At 38.8% G+C, this 12,768-nt stretch overlaps 1 pseudogene; it reads right to left on the bottom strand.

Moving 5' to 3' along the window:
* Window positions 1-940: 940 nt before the first annotated feature.
* On the bottom strand, window positions 941-2,511 carry LOC129518674 (dnaJ homolog subfamily B member 6-like; annotated as a pseudogene).
* Window positions 2,512-12,768: the final 10,257 nt, after the last annotated feature.

Genomic DNA, 12,768 nt, shown 5'->3' with positions numbered 1-12,768 from the left:
GTTGTTTTTCTGGTTTCTTGATAGCATCCTTTGTTGTACAAAATTTCCTAATTTTCATGAAATCCAATTTGTTCTTTCATTCGTTTCTTGTGTGTTTGGTATCACATCCATGAAATCACCAGATCCGATGTTATCAGGATTTTCTGCAGGGTTTTCTTCTAAGAGTTTTGTAGTTTTACCTTATAATTTTAGGTCTTTCATGCATTTTTGAGTTAATTTGTGTATATGTTGTAAGTTAAAGATCTAATTTTTTTCTTTTATTTGTAAATATCCAGTTTTTAAAGCACATTTGTGAAAACTGTCTTTTCTCTCACTGAATGGTCTTGGCAGCTTTGTAAAAAATGAATTAATCATATATGTGAGAGTTTATTTCTGGGATTTTTGTCCTATCCCATTGTTCTATATGTCTGTCCATAATAACTCTACCATACTGTTTTACTTACCGTAGCTTTGTAGTAAGTTTGGAAGTTCAGAATTCTGAGTCCTCTGAATTTATTCATTTCTTTCTAGATTGTTTGGACTAACATGGGTCTCCTGAGATTTTATATGAATTTTAGGATAGGTTTTTCTATTTCTACAAAGAGAGTCATGGAAATTTTGATATTGATTACATTGAATCTGTAGATTATCTTGGGTAGTATTCTCATCTTAATAATATTAAGTCTTTCAATCCATAAACACAAGATGTCTTTGCAATTATTTAGGTCTTCTTTAATTTCATTCAGCAACGTTTCATAGTTAGTGTACAAGTCTTTTGCCTCCTTGGCTAGATTTACTCCTAATGATTTAATTTTTTATTTTTTTACAGGTCTCATTTAGGAAAGTATGCACCAAACACATTAAAATTTCTTTTTTTAAGCAAATGACAAAGACTTAGTTTACCAGTTTCACTTTTTTAAACGTAAGCTTAATGTTAAATATTTAAACAACTGTCAAAACTTGCTAAGTTGCCAGTATTCACACGCAACTAGAAAAATCCTCAATTTACATTAAGCCAGACTTGCATTACCATTAATAAATTAATATTTTTCACTACTAAATACTAAAAATAAGTGAAATTATTTTTATGGAAGATTCATCCTGGCACTATTAAGTAGAACACTGGCACTACTTAGCTCACATTTGAAACACAGTGGAAAAGCAGGTCTGTGCTGGTGTTCATGAATCAAAAAGCAAAGTACATATAGAGATTTACAACAATTTCAAAGATTAAAAAAATGCTACTATCATCTCAACAATAAACCCAAAAGTCTATGACAATTAGGGGCTCTGTTGAGCTGTTCATAAAAACTTTAGATGAGGTGCACTTATACTGAGAGTTGAATTCTTTTGAAATCTTTTTTTTAATGTTCCTGTTAATCCTCAAATGGTGCTTATTATAGTTTAACATTTCTGTTAACTGCATGCATTGAATTGCGTGTTACCCAAGTATAGCCACTGCTTCTTGCCATTTATTGTTAAGAACTTCAGCTGATCCTCTTTCTTTTTCTTGAGCATTTTTGACAATTCTCTTTGTAGTAATTTCTCTGCCATGAGCCATTTTAGTAGAAGCTGATAGATTTTTTTTAATTTTTATTTATTTATGATAGTCACAGAGAGAGAGAGAGAGAGAGAAAGGCAGAGACACAGGCAGAGGGAGAAGCAGGTTCCATGCACCGGGAGCCCGATGTGGGATTCGATCCCGGGTCTCCAGGATCGCGCCCTGGGCCAAAGGCAGGCGCTAAACCGCTGCGCCACCCAGGGATCCCAGAAGCTGATAGATTTAAAGTTGCTCATCCCACTACCACCAAATGACATGGAAGAAAATGAAGTGAGCCCCCCACCCCCATTTCTGACCTAGTAAAACAAAGGAAGTAAATCTTGAATCAAAAGAGAAAAAACTCACCTCCAAAAAGCAAAAATCCACTGAAGGCAGAGAAAAACAACCCTGTGCCTTATCTCCTGCTCCTACAGTGAGGGGGCTCTTTTGATTCCCAGAAAAGTCTTCAAAAGTGTTTCTGAGGAAGCCAGATGAAAACAGGGGTCTTCCACCACAAAATTCCCTGAAAAGTCATCTGGATTATGGAACATTAAGCCAAACTGAAGCAGACTGCCAAAAAGACTTCTTACATTTCTACCTCCATAATTTAATCTTTCTTTGCATATTTGTCATAGATGTCTCATTTTTAAGAATCTGTTAACACTTTATATGCCTCAGCCACCTGTTTGAATTTTCTCTCTGTTGCTTCTTTATTCTTGGGATTTTTATCTGGATGCCATTTCAGTGCCAGTATCCAATATGCCTTCTTATTATTCTTGGCTGAAGCGTGTCTCTGCATGCCTAAGAACATCATAGTAATTCATATGCTTTAACAGGCTGTTGGAATGAGTCTGAATATGCAGGAGCAATTAGCAGAAAAGAGGAATAATGGGGTGGCAGCCTGGGTCTCCCTTCGGTTCTGGCACAGCTGCTCTGATGACAGTATCAGAGGCCACAGCTTCTTCTGCTTTACTCCCTTTAGATCTAATATTTTAAAATATTATGAATGGAACTGCATTCTTCATTTTTGGAATGTTTGTTGCTGGCGTACAGAAATACAAATTATTTTTATGTGTTGATTTGTACCCTGCAACTTTTAAGAATTTGACTTTTGGTTCTAGTAGCTTTCTAGTGGATTCTTTGGGATTTTCTAAAAATTGGATCATATAATCTATGAATATAGGTAGTTTTGCTCCTTTATTTCCAATTCTGATGCCCTTTCCTTTTTTCTTATCTAATAGCTCTGACTAGTACTTCTGGTAAAACATCGAATTGCAAATGGTGACGATGGGCATTTTTGTCTTCCTAGTGACATTAGGAGTATAGTTTTCATTGTTTCACCACTGAATATGTTAATTGTGAGATTCTCGTAAGTCCCCTTTCTTACATTGAGAAATTTCCCCTCTACTACTTTTCTGAGAGTGTATATCATGAAAGTGTGTTGGACTTTGTCAAATGCCTTTCCTGAATCAATTAAGATGATCATCAGGATTTCTTCTTTTGCTCTACCCATGCGATATCTTACCTTGATTTCCTTATGTTGAAACACCCTTGCATAGCTGAGATAAATTCCACTTGGTCATGGTGAGTGATCCTTTTAACATGCTACTGGATTTGGTTCACTAATATTTTGTTGAATACTTTTGCATCTATATTCATAAAGGATATTGATTTGTAACTTTCTTTCTTGTGGTGTTTTTTTTAAATTATTTATTTATTTGAGAGATGAGGGGAAGGGCAGAGGGAGGGGAAGGGAGAGGATTTCCAGCAGACTCCCTGCTGAGCAAGGAAACCCATGATCCCACAACCCTGAGATTATGACCTGAGCTGAAACCAACAGTCACACACCCAACCCACTGAGCCACCCAGGTGCTCCTCTTGTAATGTTATTATTTGACATGGGATCAGAGTAATGCTGGCCTTATGGAATAAGGTAGGAAGTGTCCTCTTCTCTTAATTTTTTGAAAGAGTTCTAAAAGTACTGGTATTATATCTTCTTTAAATGTTTAGAGAAATCACCAGTGAAGCCATGTAATTCAGGATTTTATTTTGCTGGAGGGTTTTACGTTAGTTATTCAGTTACTTGTTATGGGTCTATTGAGATTTTCTATTTCTTCTTGAGTTAGTTTAAGTAAGTTGTGTATTTCAAGGAATTTGTCCATTCTTCTGTCATCTAATTTGTTGATGTACAATTTTTAATTCCAGTTAATATATAGTATGTTAATTATATTAGTTTCAAGTGTACAATTTAGTGATTCAACATTTTTCTAACAATTCATTTAATTTTGTTAAAGTCAGTAGTAATGTTGCCACTTTCATTTCTCATTTTAGTTATTTGTGTCTTCTTTTTCTTAGTCTAGCTAACCATTTGGTGATTTTGTTTTACTTTTCAAAGAATCATCTTTTGATTTCATTTATTTTATCAGTCTTTATTTTGTTTATCATCACTTTAATCTTTATTATTTCCTTTTTCCTATTAACTTTGGGCTAGTTCAGTCTTCCTTTTCTGGTCCCTTTCGGGTTGAAATAAGATTATTGATTTGAGATCTTAATTCTTTTTTGATGTAGACATTCACAGCTATAAATTTCCCTCTGAGAACTGTTTTGTCTTCATCCCATTGTTTTGATATATCTTGTTTTCATTTACTCTTGTCTCTAGGTATTTTTTAATTTCCCTTGTAAATGCTTCTTTGACCTATTGATTGTTTATGTTGTTTAACATATTTATGTATTTTCTAGTTTCTTCTGTTATTGATTTCTAACTTTATCCTGTCGTGGTCAATTAATATGTTTTATATCATATCCATCTTTGTACATCAATTGAAACTTGTTTTGTGGTTTACTATGTACTCTATCCTGGAGAATATTCCATGTGCCTATGAGAAAATGCTTATTCTCCTATTCTTGAGTTGAGTGTACTTTATATGTGTGTTAGTTTTATTTGGTCCAGTGAGTTGTTTGAGTCTTCTCTTTCTTATCTTCTGTTTGGTTGCTCTATCCATTATAGAAAGTTCTTTTTTTTAATAAATTAATTTTTATTGGTGTTCAATTTACCAACATACAGAATAACACCCAGTGCTCATCCCGTCAAGTGTCCCCCTCCGTGCCCGTCACCCATTCACCCCCACCCCCCGCCCTCCTCCCCTTCCACCACCCCTAGTTCATTTCCCAGAGTTAGGAGTCTTTATGTTCTGTCTCCCTTTCTGATATCTCCCACACATTTCTTCTCCCTTCCCCTATATTCCCTTTCACTATTATTCATATTCCCCAAATGAATGAGAACATACACTGTTTGTCTTTCTCCGATTGACTTACTTCACTCAGCATAATACCCTCCAGTTCCATCCACGTTGAAGCAAATGGTGGGTATTTGTCGTTTCTAATGGCTGAGTAATATTCCATTGTATACATAAACCACATCTTCTTTATCCATTCATCTTTCGATGGGCACCGAGGCTCCTTCCACAGTTTGGCTATTGTGGACATGGCTGCTAGAAACATCGGGTTGCAGGTGTCCCGGCGTTTCATTGCCTCATTATAGAAAGTTCTTATTGAAGAATTGTTTCTCCCTTCAATTCTGTTGATTTTTGCTTGATATATTTTGAAGGCTCTGTTATTAGGAGGGTAATTGTTACATCCTCCTCATATAGATGCCCAACAAACACATGAAAAGATGTTCACCATCACTGATCATCAGGGAAATGCAAATCAAAACCACAATGAGATATCACTTCATGCCCATCAGAATGGCTGGAATCAAACAAACAAGAAATAACAAATGTTGCCAAAGATGTGGAAATGTCAATTGGTACATCCACTGTGGAAAAACAGTGTGAAGTTTCCTCAAAAAATTAAAAATAGAAATACTATATGATCCAATAATACCACTACTGGGTATTTACTGAAATTAAATTAAAACACTAATTTGAAAAGATATATACACCTCTTTGTTTATTGTAGCATTATTTACCATACATATATTATTTACTACACACACACACACACACACACACACACACAGAGAGAGAGGAATAAAAGTTACAGCATAAGGAATATATTCAATGATATTTTGATAGTGTTGTATGAGGACAAATGGTAGCAATTTTTTAGTTTTTATTTAAATTACAGTTAATATACAGTTAGTATGTTAATTATATTAATTTCAGGTGTACAATTTAGTGATTCAACACTTACATATGACACCCAGTGCTCATCAGAACAAATGCACTCCTTAATCCCCATCACCTATTTAACCCATCCCTCCCACCCTCCTCCCTTCTAGTAATCATCAGTTTGTTCTTTATAGTTAGGAGTCTATTCTTGGTTTGCCTCTCTTTTTTCCCCTTTGCTCATTTGTTTTGTTTCTTAAATTCTACATATAAGTGAAATCATATTGTATTTGTCTTTCTCTAACTTATTTCACTTAGCATAATGCTCTCTAGCTTCATCCACATAGTTGCAAATGGCAAGATTTCACTCTTTTTATGGCTGAGTAATGTTAATATAGTACATATATACACAACACTTCTTTACCCATTCATTGGTTGATAGACTTTTAGACTCTTCATATTTTGGCTATTTGGACATTGCTGCTGTAAACATTAGGGTGCGTGTGCCCATTCAAATCAGTATTTTTGTATCCTAGTAGTGCAATTGCTGGGTCGTAGGATAGCTCTATTTTTATCTTTTAACTTTTTGAGGAACCTCCATGCTATTTTCCACAGTGGCTGCACCAGTTTGCATTCCTACCTACCAACAGCGTAAGAGAGTTCCCCTTTCTCTACATCCTCACCATATCTGTTATTTCCTGTGTTGTTCATTTGAGCCATTCTGACACATGTGAGGTGGTATCTCATTGTAGTTTTGATTTGTATTTCCCTGATGATAAGTGATGTTGAGCATCTTTTCATGTGTCTGTTAGCCATCTATATGTCTTCTTTGGAGCAGAAGTGTACTCTTAATCCCCTCCATCTATTTCCCCCATCCCCCAACCCACCTCCCTTCTGTTAACCATCTGTTTATTCTCTCTGAGTTTTGTTTTTTTTTCTTTCTTTTTGGTTTCTCTCTCTTTTTTCTTCCCTTTGTTCATTTGTTTGATTTTTCTTAAATTCTACATATGAATGAAATCAAATGGTATTTGTCTTTCTCTGACTAGCTTATTTGACTTAGCATTATACCATTTAGATACATCCATGTTGTTGCCAATGGCAGGATTTCATTAATTTTATAGCTGAATAGTATTCCATCTTCTTTATCCATTCATCAATCCATAGACATGTGGGCTGCTTTCATAGTTTGGCTATTGCAAATAATACTGCAATAAACATAGGATGCATATATCACTTTGACTCAGTGTTTTCATATTTGTGTAAAAACCTGGTGATTGGGCAGCCCTGGTGGGGCAGCGGTTTAGAGCCACCTGCAGCCTAGGGCATGATCCTGGAGACCCTGGATCAAGTCCCACGTCAGGCTCTCTGCATGGTGCCTGCTTCTCCCTCTGCCTGTGTCTCTGCCTCTCTCTCTTTCTCTCTCTCTGTGTGTGTGTCTCTATGAATAAATAAATTTAAAAAATCTTTTAAAAAAAACCTGGTGGGATCCCTGGGTGGCGCAGCGGTTTTGCGCCTGCCTTTGGCCCAGGGCACGATCCTGGAGACCCGGGATCGAATCCCACATCAGGCTCCCGGTGCATGGAGCCTGCTTCTCCCTCTGCCTGTGTCTCTGCCTCTCTCTCTCTCTCTGTGTGTGTGACTATCATAAATAAATAAATAAAAAAGAAGTTTAAAAAAAATAAAAAAAATAAAAAACCTGGTGATTACTGGATCATATGGTAATAGTATTATTAACTTATTGAGGAACTACTATACTGTTTTCCATAGTGGCTGCACCAGTTTGCATTCCCACCAACAGTGCATCACTGTTCCCCTTTCTCCATATTCTTGCCAACACTTGTTTCTTGTGTTTCATTTTAGCCATTCTGACAGGTGTGAAGTGACACCTCATTGTGCTTTTGATTTGATTTCATGGATGATAGTGTTGTTGAGCATCTTTTCTGTGTTTTTTGGCCATCTGTATGTCTTCTTTGGAGATATGTCTGTACATGTTTTTACTTGGATTATTTGTATATTTTGTGTTGACTTGTATAAGTTCTTTATATATTTTGGATACTAATCCTTTCTTAAAAGATTTATTTATTTATTTAAAAGAAAGAGGGAGACAAGCAGACTCCGCACTGAGCAGGGGGGCCTGATGCAGGGCTCATTTCCAGTACCCTGAGATCATGACCCAAGCCGAAATCAAAAGTTGATGCTTAACCAAGTGAGCCACCCAGGTGCCCCAGTAGGTTTTCTTTTAGTTTTGTTCATTGTTTCCTTTATTGTCAAAAAGCTTTATTTTTATGCAGTCCCAATAGTTTATTTTCACTTTTGTTTTCCTTGCATCAGAAGTCATACCTATAAAGATGTTGTTATGGCCAATGTCTGAGAACTTACTGCCTGTGCTCTCTTCTAGGACTTCATGATTTCAGGTCTCACATTTAGGTATTTAATTCATTTTGAGTTTACTTTTGTGTATGACGTAAGAAAGCGGTCTAATTTCCTTCTTCTACATGTAACTGTCCAGTTTTCCTGGGGCACCATTTGTTGAAGCAACTGTCTTTTTTCCCATTGCATATTCTTGCCTCCATTGTTGAAGATGAATTAATCATATAATCACTGGTTTATATCTGGGATTTATATTCCATTCCATTGATCTATGAGTCTATTTTATGCCAGTACCATATTCTTTTGATTACTACAGCTTTGTTATATGAGTTGAAATCTGGAATTACAATACTTCTGGGTTTGTTTTTCCTTCTTTTTTTAATATTTTATTTATTCACGACAGACACAGAGAAAGACAGAGAGGCAGAGACACAGGCAGAGGGAGAAGCAGGGCTCCCTGCAGGGAGCCTGAGGTGGGACTCCATCCCCAGTCTCCAGGATCACACCCTGGGCTGAAGGCGGCGCTAAACCGTTGAGCCACTCAGGCTGCCCGTGGGTTTCTGTTTGTTTTTCAAGATTGCCCTAGCTATTTGGGGTATTTGTGATTCCATACAAATATTAGGATTGTTTCTTCTAGTTCTATGAAAAATGCTGTTGGTTTTTTTTTTCTCTTGGTATTTTGATAGAGATTCCATTAAATGTGTAGATTGCTTTGGATAGTATAGACATTTTTACAATATTTGTTCTTCCAACCCATGAGCATTTGTCTTTCCATTTGTTGATGTCATCTTTAATTTCTTTTTTTTTAATATTTTATTTATTCATGAGAGACACAGAGAGAGGCAGAGACATAGGCAGAGGGAGAAGCAGGCTCCATGCAGGAAGCCCGATGTGGGACTCGATCCCAGGACTCTGGGATTATGCCCTGAACCAAAGGCAGATGCTCAACCACTGAGCCACTCAGGTGTCCCTTCAATTTCTTTTATCAGTGTTTTATAGTTTCCAGAGACAGATCTTTCACTTCCATGGTTAAGTTTATTCCTAGGTATTTTATTATTTTTGCGCAATTGTAAAAAGGAGTTTTCTTAATTTCTCTTTCTGCTGATTCATTAAACAAATTCAAAATGATATATGCACCCCTATGTTTATTACACCATTATTTTTAATAGCCAAGATAGGGAAGCAGTCTAAATGTCCATCAATAAACGAATGGATAAGAAAGATGTGGTATATATATAATGAAGATGATGTATTATATTGATTGATATGCAAATGTTGAACCACCTTGGTGTCCCTGGAATAAATCCTACTTGATTGTGGGAGAGGATTTTTTAATGTATTGTTGAATTCAGAGTAATGTCTTCATATAAATTTGGAAGTTTTCCTTCCTTTTCTATCTTGGAATACTTTGAGAAGAATATGTATAAACTTTTTTTTTATAAATTAATTTTTATTGGTGTTCAATTTACCAACATACAGAATAACACCCAGTGCTCATCCCGTCAAGTGTACCCCTCAGTGCCCGTCACCCATTCACCCCCACCCCCCACCCTCCTCCCCCTCCACCACCCCTAGTTCATTTCCCAGAGTTAGAAGTCTTTATGTTCTGTCTCCCTTTCTGATATTTCTCACACATTTCTTCTCCCTTCCCTTATATTCCCTTTCACTATTATTCATATTCCCCAAATGAATGAGAACATACACTGTCCTTCTCCGGTTACTGTGGCCAAGTTCAAAAAGGGTGTTGCCTGAGTTCTCCTCTGGGATTTTGATGGAATCTTGTCTCACATTTAGATCTTTCATCTATTTTGAGTTTATCTTTGTGTATGGTGCAAGAGAGTGGTCCAGTTTCATTCTTCTGCATGTGGATGTCCAATTTTCCCAGCACCATTTATTGAAGAGACTGTCTTTCTTCCAATGGATAGTCTTTCCTCCTTTATCGAATATTAGTTGACCATAAAGTTCAGGGTCCACTTCTGGGTTCTCTATTCTGTTCCATTGATCTATATGTCTGTTTTTGTGCCAGTACCACACTGTCTTGATGACCACAGCTTTGTAGTACAACCTGAAATCTGGCATTGTGATGCCCCCAGATATGGTTTTCTTTTTTAAAATTCCCCTGGCTGTTTGGGGTCTTTTCTGATTCCACACAAATCTTAAAATAATTTGTTCTAAGTCTCTGAAGAAAGTCCATGGTATTTTGATAGGGATTGCATTATACGTGTAAATTGCCCTGGGTAACATTGACATTTTCACAATATTAATTCTGCCAATCCATGAGCATGGAATATTTTTCCATCTCTTTGTGTCTTCCTCAATTTCTTTCAGAAGTGTTCTATAGTTTTTAGGGTATATTTTGAGAACCATTTGAATGGTAAATGGTTCTCCAACCTTTTATTTTCAGGTTGTAGGTGTCCTTCTGTCTAAAATGAGTCTCTTGTAGACAGCAAATAGATGGGTCCTGCTTTTTTATCCAGTCTGAAACCCTGCGCCTTTTGATGGGGTCATTAAGCCCATTCACGTTCAGAGTTACTATTGACAGATATGAGTTTAGTGTCATCATGATATCTATTTAGTCCTTGTTTTTGTGGATTGTTCCACTGAACTTCTTCTTAAAGGGGAGTTTTAAGAGTCCCCCTTAAAATTTCCTGCAGAGCTGGTTTGGAGGTCACATATTCTTTCAGTTCCTGCCTGTCTTGGAAGCTCTTTATCTCTCCTTCCATTCTGAATGAGAGCCTTGCTGGATAAAGTATTCTTGGTTGCATGTTCTTCTCATGTAGGACCCTGAATATACCCTGCCAGCCCTTTCTGGCCTGCCACGTCTCTGTGGAGAGGTCTGCTGTTACCCTAATATTCCTCCCCATGAAAGTCAGGGACTTCTTGTCTCTTGCTGCTTTAAGGATCTTCTCTTTATCTTTGGAATTTGCAAGCTTCACTATTAGATGTCGAGGTGTTGAACGGTTTTTATTGATTTTAGGGGGGGGATCTCTCTATTTCCTGGATCTGAATGCCTGTTTCCCTTCCCAGATTGGGAAAGTTTTCAGCTAGGATTTGTTCAAATACATATTCTGGCCCTCTGGCCCTTTCGGCGCCCTCGGGAACCCCAATTAAACGTAGGTTTTTCTTCCTTAGACTGTCATTTATTTGCCTTAATCTGTCTTCATGGTCCCTTAATTGATTGTCTCTTTTTTCCTCAGTTTCCCTCTTTGCCATTAACTTGTCTTCTATGTCACTCACTCGTTCTTCCACCTCGTTAACCCTCGTCGTTAGGACTTCTAGTTTGGATTGCATCTCATTCAATTGATTTTTAATTTCTGCCTGATTGGATCTAAATTCTGCAGTCATGAAGTCTCGTGAGTCCTTAATGCTTTTTTCTAGAGCCACCAGTAGCTGTAGAATAGTGCTTCTGAATTGGCTTTCTGACATTGAAGTGTAATCCAGATTTTGTAACTCTGTGGGAGAGAGGGCTGTTTCTGATTCTTTCTTTTGAGGTGAGGTTTTCCTTCTAGTCATTTTGCTCAGTGCAGAGTGGCCAAAAACAAGTTGTATTGGAACACGGGGGAGTATCACTGGTCCGTCTAGCTGGTCTTCTGGGGGAGGGGCCTGCTGTGCTGATTTTCAGGTGTTAGCACTTGGGGGAGCTGCTCTGCCCCTGCCTGCTGCCGGGCTCAGCGGGGGTTGTTTACCCCATGGGGCCCCAGGAGGAACAGCAGCAGTTGCTATGGCAACTCTGGAAGCCTGGATTTAGCCTCCGCAGGAACTACGGGGCTCGGGGCTCTCGGCTCTCCGTCCGCAGGGCCTGGAGGCTCCGGGGCGGGGCCGCTGATCTGCTCAGCTCCGGGCAGGAGCGTCCTCGCTGTCCTGGGCCCTCCCGGCCTCTGCCTGTCCCGGGGGAGGCGGGATCCTGGGCTGTGTCCCGGCGCCCTGTGCTCCGGGGCCTGCGCTGTTGGATTCGCGCTCCCGCCCCGCAGGCCCCTCCGCGGAGCCGCCGCCCGAGCCCCTCCCAGCTGCTCCGGTCCCGCCGTGCGCGCTGCAGCCCTTAGGGAGCTCGGAGCACTCTCCTGCGCTCGCAGGTGTCTGTTAGTGTCCCCGGGAGCCCGAGGGCATCCCCGCCCTCCTGGGTCCTGCTCCAACTCCCTGCGAGCCCCTTTCCGCCCGGGAAGGTTGGTGCAGCTCCTGCTCCTCCGGGTCGGGGCTCTCCTGTCCTGGGGACACTCGCCCCAGCCTCAGCCCGGCTCCTCGCGGGGCCCCTCCCCCTCGGAGGCCTTTTGTTCCTTTATTTCTTTTTCCCGTCTTCCTACCTTGATAGAAGCGCGGACTCTTCTCACTGTAGCATTCCAGCTGGTCTCTCTTTACATCTCAGGCCGAATTCGTAAATTTTCAGGATTGTTTGAAGGTTATCTAGGTAATTTGGTGGGGACAGGCGATTTGGGGACCCTGCTCTTCCGCCATCTTGCCCCTCCCTCCTGTATAAACTTTTTAAGTGTATGGCAGCATTCACCAAATTCTGGTCTTAGAATTTCATCTGGTCCTGTTCAAATTTTCTATTTTCCCTGTTTCAGTTTTGTGAGGTTGTGTTTCTAGGAATCTATTCATTTCTTCCTTGTCCAATTTTTTTTGGCATATAGTTTTTTATAATATTCTCTTAAAATCCTTTGTTTCTGTGGCGTTGGTTGTTATTTATCCTTAATTTCTGATTTTATTTGAATCATCTCTCATTTTTTCTTGGTAAGTCTGGCTAAAGAGTTCTCAATTTTATCATTCCAAATA

The sequence above is a fragment of the Nyctereutes procyonoides genome, unplaced genomic scaffold (genome assembly GCF_905146905.1).
Source record: "Nyctereutes procyonoides isolate TBG_1078 unplaced genomic scaffold, NYPRO_anot_genome, whole genome shotgun sequence".
Lineage (NCBI taxonomy): Eukaryota > Metazoa > Chordata > Mammalia > Carnivora > Canidae > Nyctereutes > Nyctereutes procyonoides.
Note: the sequence above shows the minus strand (reverse complement) of the source record. Positions and strands in the feature narration are given on the sequence as shown.